This window comes from Castanea sativa, chromosome 12 (genome assembly GCF_040712315.1).
Source record: "Castanea sativa cultivar Marrone di Chiusa Pesio chromosome 12, ASM4071231v1".
Lineage (NCBI taxonomy): Eukaryota > Viridiplantae > Streptophyta > Magnoliopsida > Fagales > Fagaceae > Castanea > Castanea sativa.
Genome location: NC_134024.1, coordinates 26,889,505 through 26,901,698, shown reverse-complemented (window position 1 = coordinate 26,901,698; position 12,194 = coordinate 26,889,505).

The following is a 12,194-nucleotide window of genomic DNA, read 5'->3' as shown; positions in this document are numbered from 1 at the left end:
AATAAAAAAATGAATAGTATTTAAAACATGAAAAAATTAAGAGAAATAATACCAGATGAATTGTAAAATTATATATTAAATTTTAAAGTGTTAAATAATAAAATTAGATGCTCTTACTTTATGGACCTAAGTTACATCACTACCTATCTCTTTGACTACATCACCCCCACAGTCCTGTTGGCCGAAAAATGCGACTAACAAGGGCACAAATCAGACAAATCCATTTGATTTAGCGTATCACCACTTGGGTTACAAGCCCGCGTAACAGAGCTCGGCTGATGCTCTTACTTTGTGGACCTAATTTACATCACTACCTCTCTCTTTGACTACGTCACCCCCCTACAGTCATGTTGGCCGAGAATTGCGACTAACAAGGGCACAAATCAGACAAATCCATTTGATTTAGCGTACCACCGACAAATACTTCAATTTAATCAAATGCTTTAGAGAACAAAAAATCCTTAGGAAACAGATAATATCATTATATATTCATTATAAACATGTGAATCAGTGTGGCTGCGAAATTGAAAAGAAACTATTTAGGATAGGAAAAGCTCGCAAGGCCATCATTGCCGAAGCGATTGAAAAACCGAAGTGGGAAGCTTTAGGGCTTTCAACGTCAAAGGGTAGAGTGATAAGACCTGCAATAAAAAGTCCTTTACCCGAAATCAAAGGAGGGTGATTCTATATACTTCTATATAAAAAAAAAATAAAAATAAAAAAAGGAGGGTGATTCTATGTACTTCTATCAAGTCAGGGTGCTTTTTTATATTCCAATGATAAAAGGGATGTGACACAATCTGTTCCTTGCAAAAAGAAGAAGAAGACGCACGTTAGTTTCGTAACATGTTCAATCCATTAGAGCAATAGAAATTCATGCCTCTGTCAAAGATGTCAACTTTTTTTTTTCCTTTTTTTTTTTAATTTTTAAGAAGAAAAGATATCAACCAACTGTACCTTGTCGCTCTGAAAGTTGTCTTATAAATTCTTTAAACAGGTGCATGAGGATGAGTATCCAATGTAAAAAGTTTTGTATTGTAATGATGTATTATAAATACTCATGAATTGTACGTGTAAAGACCAAAAATTAAGCACAAATCCAAAAGTTCAACATAGTTGCAATAATTTAATGCTCAAAACAAAGAATTTGTAGAGAGAGAACACAATAACAAAGGGATAGTGACGTCCAGAGGATTTTAATTAACCAAACAACACACGTGCTCGGATTTGTCCCAAGGAAGGAATTCTTACACTCAATTATCAATACTTTCTATGTTTGTCTCTATTCTCTTTTCTTCTCCACCAAAAGATCAACCGTCCTCTTTCCTGACCTCCTTCCTTCCTATTTATACTTCTTGCCTTTGTTATCTTTACCCTTCATCTCTCACCTAACCTTATTCTTTTGTTGACACTTGTCCATTTTTCTTGTAGAATGTAATGGAAAGAAACCCCTTCGCTATGATTTGCACTGTTCAGGTTACCTCCACATCAATGCAACTGATAAAACTGGTGCTCCTTATTTAATGTGGCCAGAGAGCTTGATGCAGAGCATTCAATACGGCGTTCACAGCTACCTACCATCAAACCCGATATTTTCACTTTCTCTTCCATGCATCACCAATTTACCCCTTGTACTTCTCCAAGCAATTACACCTCTGCCTCCTCGAGTCCTCGGGTTCTTGACTTTCATCTTAATTACCATCCTCTTTGTTCTTTAAGCTTCATCTTTGGTCCTCGGGTCCCCACAGTATGATATAGTATTTGTATCTATTAATTATATCATATCATAAAATTGTACTTATCATATGATATATAGAAAAAAAAAAAAAAAACTTTAAAATGAGTTTTTTTTTTTTTTTGGTTAAAACTTGTACTTTTATTTGAATTAATATGTTGTAAGACTTGTTTTTAATTCAAAATTATTAGTTTACTTAATTTAGCCTAATAAAATAACATGTCACTTTTCTTTTTCTTTTTTTCTCTTTCTCCTTCAAAATTTGAATTACACACTGACACTTCACTCTCACATTTACAAATTTCTTTTCTATACTATAAATAAGGTATTACTTAACAATATAAATTTTTTTTTTGTCATTATTGTTATGAGTCAAAGAAACTAGAATACCAAAAAGGAATATTTTTTTAAAATATTATTAAAAATAAAAGAAAAAGAAGAGGGAACACTTGCTTGACATGATGATGCCAAAAATCGTCAGTTGGGTCACTTGTCCAATCCACAACTTTGAACGATCTTGTAATACCTGCAAAATAAATAGGGTTGATACACTAACATATGGGGAGAGGGAAAAATGTTCTAAAGAAACTAACAATAGTGTATATCCAAAAGGACCTAACTCTTGGATACACACAGTACAAATTTTAAATCTCTTTAACTCACACTCATTTTTCGATGTGACATTAACCCATTATTTTTTCTTTTGAGAATACTATATATTTTAACACACACACACACACACATGAGGAGAGGGGAGAAATTTTGTAGTAGTTTTTTGACATACCTTAGTAAATAGACAGATTGTCCCTTTAATAACGGTAATTATTGGGTACTCTCGGAGTACCATAAATGCGTACTCTTCCATCTCACATAATTGTGGGTCCCACTAATTAAATTTATTGTGGGATCCACAATTCATGTGAGAGGAGTGAGTACGCATTTATGGTACTTCTGGAGTATTCAATAATTTTTCCTTTAATAGGTAGCTTGGGTAGTTGTTGTGCTCATAAATGTCTTGATGTACATAATTATAGGTAATTATATCCTTATGTGTAATGATCTCTGCTTTAACGGGAGTTTAAGGTTGATAAGTAACGATTGTCATTAACTAGCTAGGCTTATTGCTTTTGTAATGTATCAGATGATTAGGTTCATCAACTTTAATGATCAACAGTTACAAAACTTGTTGAAGTGTTCTTCAGTTACATCAGTAATAATGCTCATTTACTGTTGTTTGGACAATATATTTTTTGGATCATCATGACATATTAAAAATTAATTGAATCTTAATATAAAAACTAAAAAAATAAACTAATGTGTGATCGATAAATAAATTCATATTACTCCTTTTTTCTTATTAGTATCCTTAGGAGATGGTATCTCATGTGCCAGACGCATAAGATCATCCTGTCATATGTAGGTAGACCCTACACGTGTGAAACCCACCTGCTTGTAAGAGGTTAGTCTCATGCGTCTGGCACATGTGAGATTTGTCCATTTCCTTGCATAATAAAGATTGAAAAAAAAGAAAAAGAAAAAAAGTGTGGTTGGATACTTAAAAAAAAAAAGGGAATGTGTACTGTGTACATTGATGTCTAATACTAAAAAAAGGGAAGAAAATAAAAAAAACAAATCTAGAGTAGGCCCTTACTTAATGCCTCATAAAGCTAATTCAATCATATGTTGCCACTTGCCACATTTCAAGGAAAACAACGTTAAATCATGGAGCAATGCGGACCAGTAATGTTTCTCTCTCTCTCTCTCTCTCATCGAGTGACGATGACACTTGTTGTGACAGCTTAGGGCATGTTTTGTACATACTTTCAAACATATGTTTTTAGTTTTTAGACAATTTTACATCTATTTTCACATTTTTTCATCTACACTTATTTCTTAAAAAATTAAAAATTGTTGTTTAAACATACGTACCAAACGGACTCTTAGTAGTTTGTACTTTTTAAAATAATTAAGTTGTGACAAATGTTATGCGAAATTGCGAATGAATATTATCCAATATTTGTATCAACATTCTCAAAAGAGCTCGCTCAAATATCTTCTATCCACTCTCTTTATTTTTGTTTATTTGTCCTTATTGCAAATTTATAGTTGAAAGCATACTAATACTGTAGCTTAATTACTAGATGCTAATTTAAATCCCAAATTTTAATTATGGTTTAATTAATTTTAAGCTAATCATAATTAATGCGATAAGTAATCAAATGAACCACTAAACAATTGCATTCACGAACGTAAAAGCGGAATGCAATAATGTAAAGGACAATAAGGAAAAGAATAACAAATGCAAAATAACATTTGATGTGTTATTAAAGAAGAAAACCAAAGAACTCGGTGTAAAAACATCTTCACCGTCTTCTAATCAAGAAATGATTTACTAGTAAATAAGTTGAAGTACAAAGATAATCAAAGAAATTCTCCAAGTTTGATATGTCTACTATACTTAAGCTTTCCAGCCAATGGACTACTCGGAGTTATGTCTTCACTAATTTTCTAGATCCTACAATACCACCCGATTGCACCACTATGCCTTACTGGCTAAATATGTGGTCAAGCTCCAATGCTTCCCATTGAATCAAGACACTCTCAACACTCAATTTTTGTGTAGGTTGTGTTTGGGTCAATCTCCTTTCAAGGTATGTCAATAGGAGAGGTTGGGAGTGGAGACTACAAATGAATTTTCTCTTAAGGAAGAGTAGCTCTCTCTAGAGGTTGATGTATCTGATCTTCTGAAAAAGTAAAGTGTGGGCAAGAAGGTTATATATAATAAGGTTAAGAAGGGTAAATTAGATGATCCAAATAACTAATTTCTCTACAGTACAGAGTCACTCGTGGGTTGATTGCTTTTGCGAGTCTAGTCATAGTTGGAATGTCTAGCTGCTCTTTGTGGATTTCTAACCCAACCCTAATACAATATAAGCCCACAAAATATATAGAATTTATGCTTGAATGTACAAAGAAATTTGGGATGAAATATAGCCAATATAAACAAGAAAATCACAATTCAAAATAGTAGTACTAAACATGCTTGCATTTATTACATTTTAAATATAATACTTTAGCGTTAGTTTCCAATTAAACTCTACGGTCTTGAAAGTTTTAAATTTAATAACGAGATTTAAGACAATTACATATTAAGAGTTGAGTTCAAGTTACACCTGGTATAACTCTTTAGAGTTACACACTTTTTACACCGTTAGATTTAAAGTAGATCTAATGGTAAAAAATATGAACCCATTGATGTTGATTACCATATCATATATTATCCCTTATTTTTTGAATTTTCATGTCTATCTCTATTCCCAAAATGTGCTTCCATTCATCTCAATTAACCTAAATACTTGAAACTTTTTATTTTCATGTATCTGTCTCTATTTCCATATTTTTTGAATTTCCACACCATGACTCTTAGGAATAGTTTAAAAAAGAATTTGAATCTTACATAAAGACTTTAGTGCCAGTTCCCTACAAATCTACCTTAAAAAATTCAGCGTCACTGCATCCTCAGAGGAAAACACCACCTCTACTCCAAGTTATACAAAGATTTGAATGTTGAAACCAATTCAAAGGTTTCTTTTGCGATGTCAAAGTCCTGGATGGCTGGACTTTAGCATTCAAAAAAAAAAAAAAAAATCCTGGACTTTAAATTTATTTTGCCACTTATACAAACAAAACAAATCTTTATAACTCAAACTATAATTACGTATTTTCGTGATGACTATATTTGAGTAGGAGGATGAGTGAAGAGAGATAACGTGAAAATGATTTAGGAGTAAACACAAATATGGAAATTCAAAAAATAAGGGATAATAAATGATATAGTAATCATCATTAATGTCTTCATATTTTTTACCGTTAAATCTACTTAAAATCTAATGGTGAAGAAAATGTGTAACTCTAAAGAGCTATACCAAGTGTAACTTGAACCCATTTCACATATTAAACCTCATAATTTAGTTAGTGTTAAACCTTTTTTTTTTAAACAGTAACACTTATTAGAACACATACGAAAATAGTAATATTAGTGAATCGGGTTTATAATACATTACATAACTTATGCCTCAGAAGGTTATTGAGTTGTTTGAGTCTTGGCAGGGTAAGTTTGGAAGACATAGAAATATAGAGTTGTGGAGAATTGTGCCTCATTGCTTGTTATGGTGTATTTGGCGCGAAAGGAATGAGAGATGCTTCGAGGGCTGTGAACGCTCTATACTAGAGATTAAGTCTTTATTCCTACACACTCTCTTTGATTGGAGTGTGGTTTTTTTGTCATTTTTCTTGTTCTTCCCTTCCTGTTTTACTTGATCGTTGTAATCTTGGTTATTGATTTATGCCCCCATAGTACATTCCCAATGTACTCGGGTTGGCTGTTCTTCTTTCTTTAATAAAATTTTCGTTACTTATAAAAAAAAAATAATACATTACATAACCAAAGTACAATTACAAAAAGACCTAAGCCTTGTAATTGTAAATTATTGTTATAAACAGTGGACACTAGACACATCAATTTAAAAATTTCAATAAAACCCAAAGTAGAAGGTTAAATTCATATAATTTTAAAAGTTCAAGTTTCAATAAGGTTTGATTTGTAACACTATTTTAAGATTTAATTTGAAACTATATATATATATATATATATGATGATGATGATTTAATTTGAACAACCCTTAAAATATTTGATTTTAAATAGAGATTATCCTGCTAAAAATGGGAAAAATAAGATACATTAGTAAACTTTGATATTGAAAATGTCGTAGAAATGGACCGACTCAAAAACGAATAAATATCTTAGGGGAACCAATATATGGTCCGATATCGCATCGAACACCCAAAAAACCCAGATGTGCCATTTCTTATATTTAATTGAAGAACAACAAATTGTGACCAGATAAGAAAAAATTATACTGTGTAATTTGGAAATCATCCAAGTAGCGTATTTAAACAGAAGCTCATAACAAAAAGATTGATGAAATCTGAGGGAAAATTAAGGACATGTGCCTGGATTTCAATCAAATTTCTGAGTGGGATAAACTCATGGAATTGATTGAGGCTAAAAAAATTGGAAAAGGGAAAAGCTTGATAGCCATTATTTGCAATTAGCTGGACTGAGATTACTGCAGTGTACGACGCCGGGCCCAAAGAAATCTCATTCATATAAAATCGAAGAAGCTTTACTCCGGTCATCAACTACGCTTGAAGAATCTGCCTAACAAAGTGATCTATTCTTAGATTAGTTTACTTTTTACTTTTTATTGCTTGTGTAAACTTGAGTTTGTGCTCTCTTTTTTTGTAGTATTTTTCTGGGTCTTGAGCTGTCTAGCACAGAGGTATATATTTCTCACTTTAATAGAGCTGTATCTTGTTGTTTTGTGCGATAAAAGTTTAGCATTCTTATTAAAAAAAAAAAAAAAAAGATTGATGAAATCAATGAAAAAGAGAAGGGGAAAAAGAAAGGGAATGACGTGAACCAAAGAACCAAATCAATAGAAAAAAAGGTCAAGCAAAAATTAAGATAGATACATCCCACCAAGACTTATCTAAGATTTACGTATTGTTCATTTTTCACAGAGATCAATCTGCCAAATCAGGGTCAAAGTCTACGTCATTAGGTTATAATTGTAATATATGAAGGGATTGTATGTAATAATAAGAGTATAATCTCTATATATTAAGAGGGTTTATAAATTTAGTTATGATTTCAAAAAATGTTAAATAATCCCTAATTTAATTAGATAATCTTTGTTGTTAAAAAATAAAAAATTAGGTTAAAATTGTAATTCAAAAAAAAAAAAACTATTAGAGAAATTCTTTTCCTAAAAATTAGAACACTCTTTATTTAAATATATTCCACACATGATACATTTTAAAGTGTTCTAATTTTTAGGAAAAAATTAGATTACTCTCTATTTAAATAATTTCACGGACGTTCGATGTATTTTTTTTCCTAAAAACTAGCACACACTAAACCCAACTGTTTAATCCATTTCAATTCCTAAATTTTAGTTTATTAAAAATTTCTTCATGTGTAACCTCACTACAAATAAATAAATTCAAATTAAAAAATTACATTAAACTTAAAAACAAAAAAAAAGAGCCGCATCATACGTGAGGATTGTGCGTAATGAGGTTAGTAATAATAAAACTTATTCATCATCGCGCACTCTTGGTGTGGTAGTCATTCTACAAGTATAAATGCTTGTGTAGTGTGAGGGGCAAAGGCCGGGTTTAAGTCTTCAGGAGAAAATTTCGCACACATATATATTTAAATTATAGAAGAGTAAAAATTTTATCTTTAATAAAAATAATAATAAAACTTATTCTCCTGCAATTAGTGGCTGGTAATTTATGATTATTAGTGGATTGAATTTGTGGACCCATGCAAGACGCATATGGATAAAGTAAACCGACCATCTATAACTGTCTTTATAAATCCATTTTGCTTGACTCAAGCTTTAGCTCACCACCGTTGATAAAAGTCATCCTTTTCTAGGAGAGAGACAATTCTAAGTTTATTTTCTTGAGTTTTTGGCCTACAATTTGTTTGAGTAGAAACTAAATTTTAATTAGCCTAGGAAACTTAATTGTGTTTTTTTTTTTTTTTAATTATACAAGAGCAAATTTCTACTTTATATGTGTATGAAACTCTCCCTTAAAGACTTGAGCCTCGACCTTTACCTCCCACACCCTACAAACACTTATACTTATGGAGTGACCATCGTATCAATGGTATATGATGGTAATTGTGTTTTTTTAGATTGCTTGAAGTGAATATCAATTCTTAAACAAATTGGAAGTGAACATTTGACTTTGAAGGCTAACATTTGGAGTTAGAAAACAAAAAAAACTTCTTAACAAATACGCGAAGTAAAAATTATAATGAGAAAAAATCCTAAGTTATAGGCCTAAGTTATTAAGCCTAAATTACTCAATTTAACTTATGAAGCAAATTTAAAGGATAAAAGCCTAAACAATTATTTTAACACTAAATTAATTCAAACTAAGCAGTAAATCAAATCAAACTTAAACAAACAACTAAATCTTGCATCAAACTACTTAAATACTGTATTGAATAATAATATAAATAAAAATGAAATAAGATTACAAGCATAAGATCTTCTACAAGCCTTAAGACTATTTGATTTGTCTATAAACTACTTGATCTCCTAAGAAAATAATACAATAATCTCATAAATGGTCTAGTTGTGCTAGTATCAGTTTTTTTTTAAAGCTTCAACAGCTATTTATACATGAAGTAGTGTGTTACATGTGATTTCATGATGAACTTCCTTTACCAAGTATTAATATTTGTTGCTATTAATGATCACTCAGTATGCGTATGGTAGATTTTTGGTAACTACTAGAGGTAACTGCAATAATAACTGTTTTGAGATAATTTTCCATGGTCTCACTGTCAGACAAACCATTCATACTATTACCACTTGTCATCTTCAAAGGCTATAATCAGGTTATTCTTTTTCTTTTTCTTCTTTTTATTTTATTTTATTTAAAAGAAGGCTGTAATTTACTTTGATTGCAACAATATACTTCAATATGATAGTTTTTTATTATCAGATTAAAACACCCATTAGTATTTGGTATAAGCTGAAATTGAACGTCAAATTTTTTATTTAGCCACCAAAGAATTTATCAATTAAATTAACCGGAAACCACACTACAATCTTTTGAATAAAATAAATATAAAAAAAAAAGTTCAATTATTTCATATCTTAAGTACATATGTTAATAAAACCTAAAATTGAGACGTAGTAATGACTAATTTTTTATAATCTTGTTGGCGGCATCTAGAAGAATTATTAATAAGGGGGAAAAAACAGAGAATCGCCTACAAGTTGAAAAATAGAAACCATAAATTCCGTGAAAGGCTGAAACTAATCAAATCCTAAAGCCGTCAGCTATACCTTTAACTTTTTTTTTTTTTTATGACTGAAGTGATTGAAACCTTTAATTTAATTAAAATAAATGGGTAATGGTTATCACAACCACGTATTACTCACTGTAGCCTCAGATACAGTGTCTTTCTTTCTTTAAATACTCCTTGGCAAAAAGGAATCTTTCATCCATTAACAATTTGAAAAAGAAGAAGAAGAAGAAGAAGAAAATCACAGAGAAGAGAGACATGGCACTGGGAAAAATGCCAGAGCCAGAGATGGTGATCCCAAGTCTGAACCCAGGTGGCGAGGTGGACTGGACCAGGGTAGACCCAAAGATGGTGATCCCAGGTCTGCACCCAGGTGGCTACATGGTCTGCACCAAGCTAGGCCCAGAGGTGGTGGTGGTGAAGCTGAACCTAGTTGCAGAACTTTCAGACTCTGGGGTCGACCCAAAGCCAAGGTTCAACAAACAAAAGCTCGGAAGTGTAATTCCGAAACAAAGGAAGCTAGTGAAGCTACAGATGTTTGAGCGCTTGGCTCAATTCCTCAGGCACGTTTTCTGTCCTCGCTGTGTCTCTTCCTCTGGAGCCTCATCACTTGCCAAAAAAAGTTTTTGCTGCTTCAAGAATGGTAACCCTGTACACCCACACCCACACACACCACAGCACTGCTGATAGCACCATTGATGGCTGTACTTGTGGTTTAGGCCCCACAATGAGTTTAAATAATTTTTGTGATTCTGATATTGCCACTGATCTGGAAGTGTACTAGCCTGTGATTTCTATGTTATTTAAATGATAGAGAGCATACATTTCTAGCATTTTCAGCCTGCAAAGTTTTGAATTTTGGATTTTCTTCTTGATTTGCTATGTGGGTCTAGTGTGTTATAAGCTCACCGTCATTCAAAGCTTTGGAATTCAACGAATTTCCCCTGGTTAGACCCCAGCGTTAGATAATTGAAAAGAAAGGCCTCTCTTTTTCTTTTCTTTTTTGTGTGTGCGTGTTGGGTATGTGTAAATTGACCCGATCGGAAAATTTGTGATGTTTTGATGTAATTCGGGGCGGACCGGTGGTTTGTGCGGTGGTTTTGGAGTGTAATGGGTATCGGAATGAGGTGGTGACAGGCCGACAGCGATGGGTCAGCTGTGTTTGTGTCTGGTTGGCGGGAAGAAACGGCTGTGCGTGAGGGCGGTTGTGGTGGTTGGTATGTGGGTTTCGGGTCTCGGGTCTCGGGAAGAGCCACCACCTTGCCGGCGCTTTGCGCCAACAAAGTGGAGTTGTGTGTGTGTAATCTCGCACTTTTCTGTCTTTACATGGGTCAGCTCTTTTGTTTTTAATATATTTTTTTATTTTCCTTTTGTTTGAAACATTTTGTTTTAGACGCAACTTTGAAGAATAATAATGATTGGTGGATTTATTGGGTCATCAATAACCCATTTGATAAAGTGGTGCCCTTGATACTCTACATTTATTAAAAACTTCTAAAAAATTTAGGATCACACAACCTTTATAAATATTATTCGCTTTATTTATTATGAACCTCTTTTTTTATAATCACTTTATTATGAGCTATGGATCGGAATAAAAAAAAAAAAAAAGTCATAGTTTTAATTTTTTTATCACCTAAGTAGATAATAATAATAATAATAAAATCCTAAAAAGCAAGGACGGCAGGTGACAGTTGCTTTATTAATGGCGTGCTCTTACCATTTGTGCAACATAGGCGGATAGGCCATAGAGGACAGACTTGTTTGTTGTTGCGATTAAGTCAATATGAGTCAGGGTTTTATCCCCAAAAAATTAGAAAATGATATCCCGAAAGGGACCCTTTTTAAAATAAAAAAAAAATTATTATATATAATCCTATTTAAAGGTTACAAATAAGAATTAACATAAAGTAACCTTGTCTATTCGAATGCAATACTTCTAAATTTTTATTTATCCTTTAGGACCCGACACAACGACACTCCTATTAATATTTATTTATATCCTACAAGGTTGATAAATTCTAGATTTATTTATTCTAATAAGTTTGGGATACACCCAATCTAGTGAATTCATGAGCCTTGGTTGGATCGAGGGGTTGGGTTCAATGGGCTGGATATGGGAACAAGGCACAACATTTCAGGACAAACAAAAAGTATACGGACGTCTGATACTACCCAAAAAAAAAAAAGGAAAAAGAAAAAAAGAAAAAGAAAAAAGAAGAAGGTAAGAAGTAACAACAAACTGAGAGCTAGCCTGATCAATGCTTCAAAAAGCAATCGTATGTTGCCACGCATTAAGGAAAACGACAAATATTGATGGACCATTAGTGTTGTTGTTTCTACAAACTATAGTAGTTTCTGCACCGGAAAATGTTAGATGGTGTACACCACTTTATCAACAAATATGTTTAGATGAAATAGTTTTTGATATCTAATCAAATGTAATGAAGAAAATTTGCAATAAAAGTGAGCAATGTAACATTGACAAAAGTTACCCACATAGCTTATCAATCTCAATCATGCATTATCTTAGTTATGAATGTTGTAGTGAGTGACCTAAGAAAC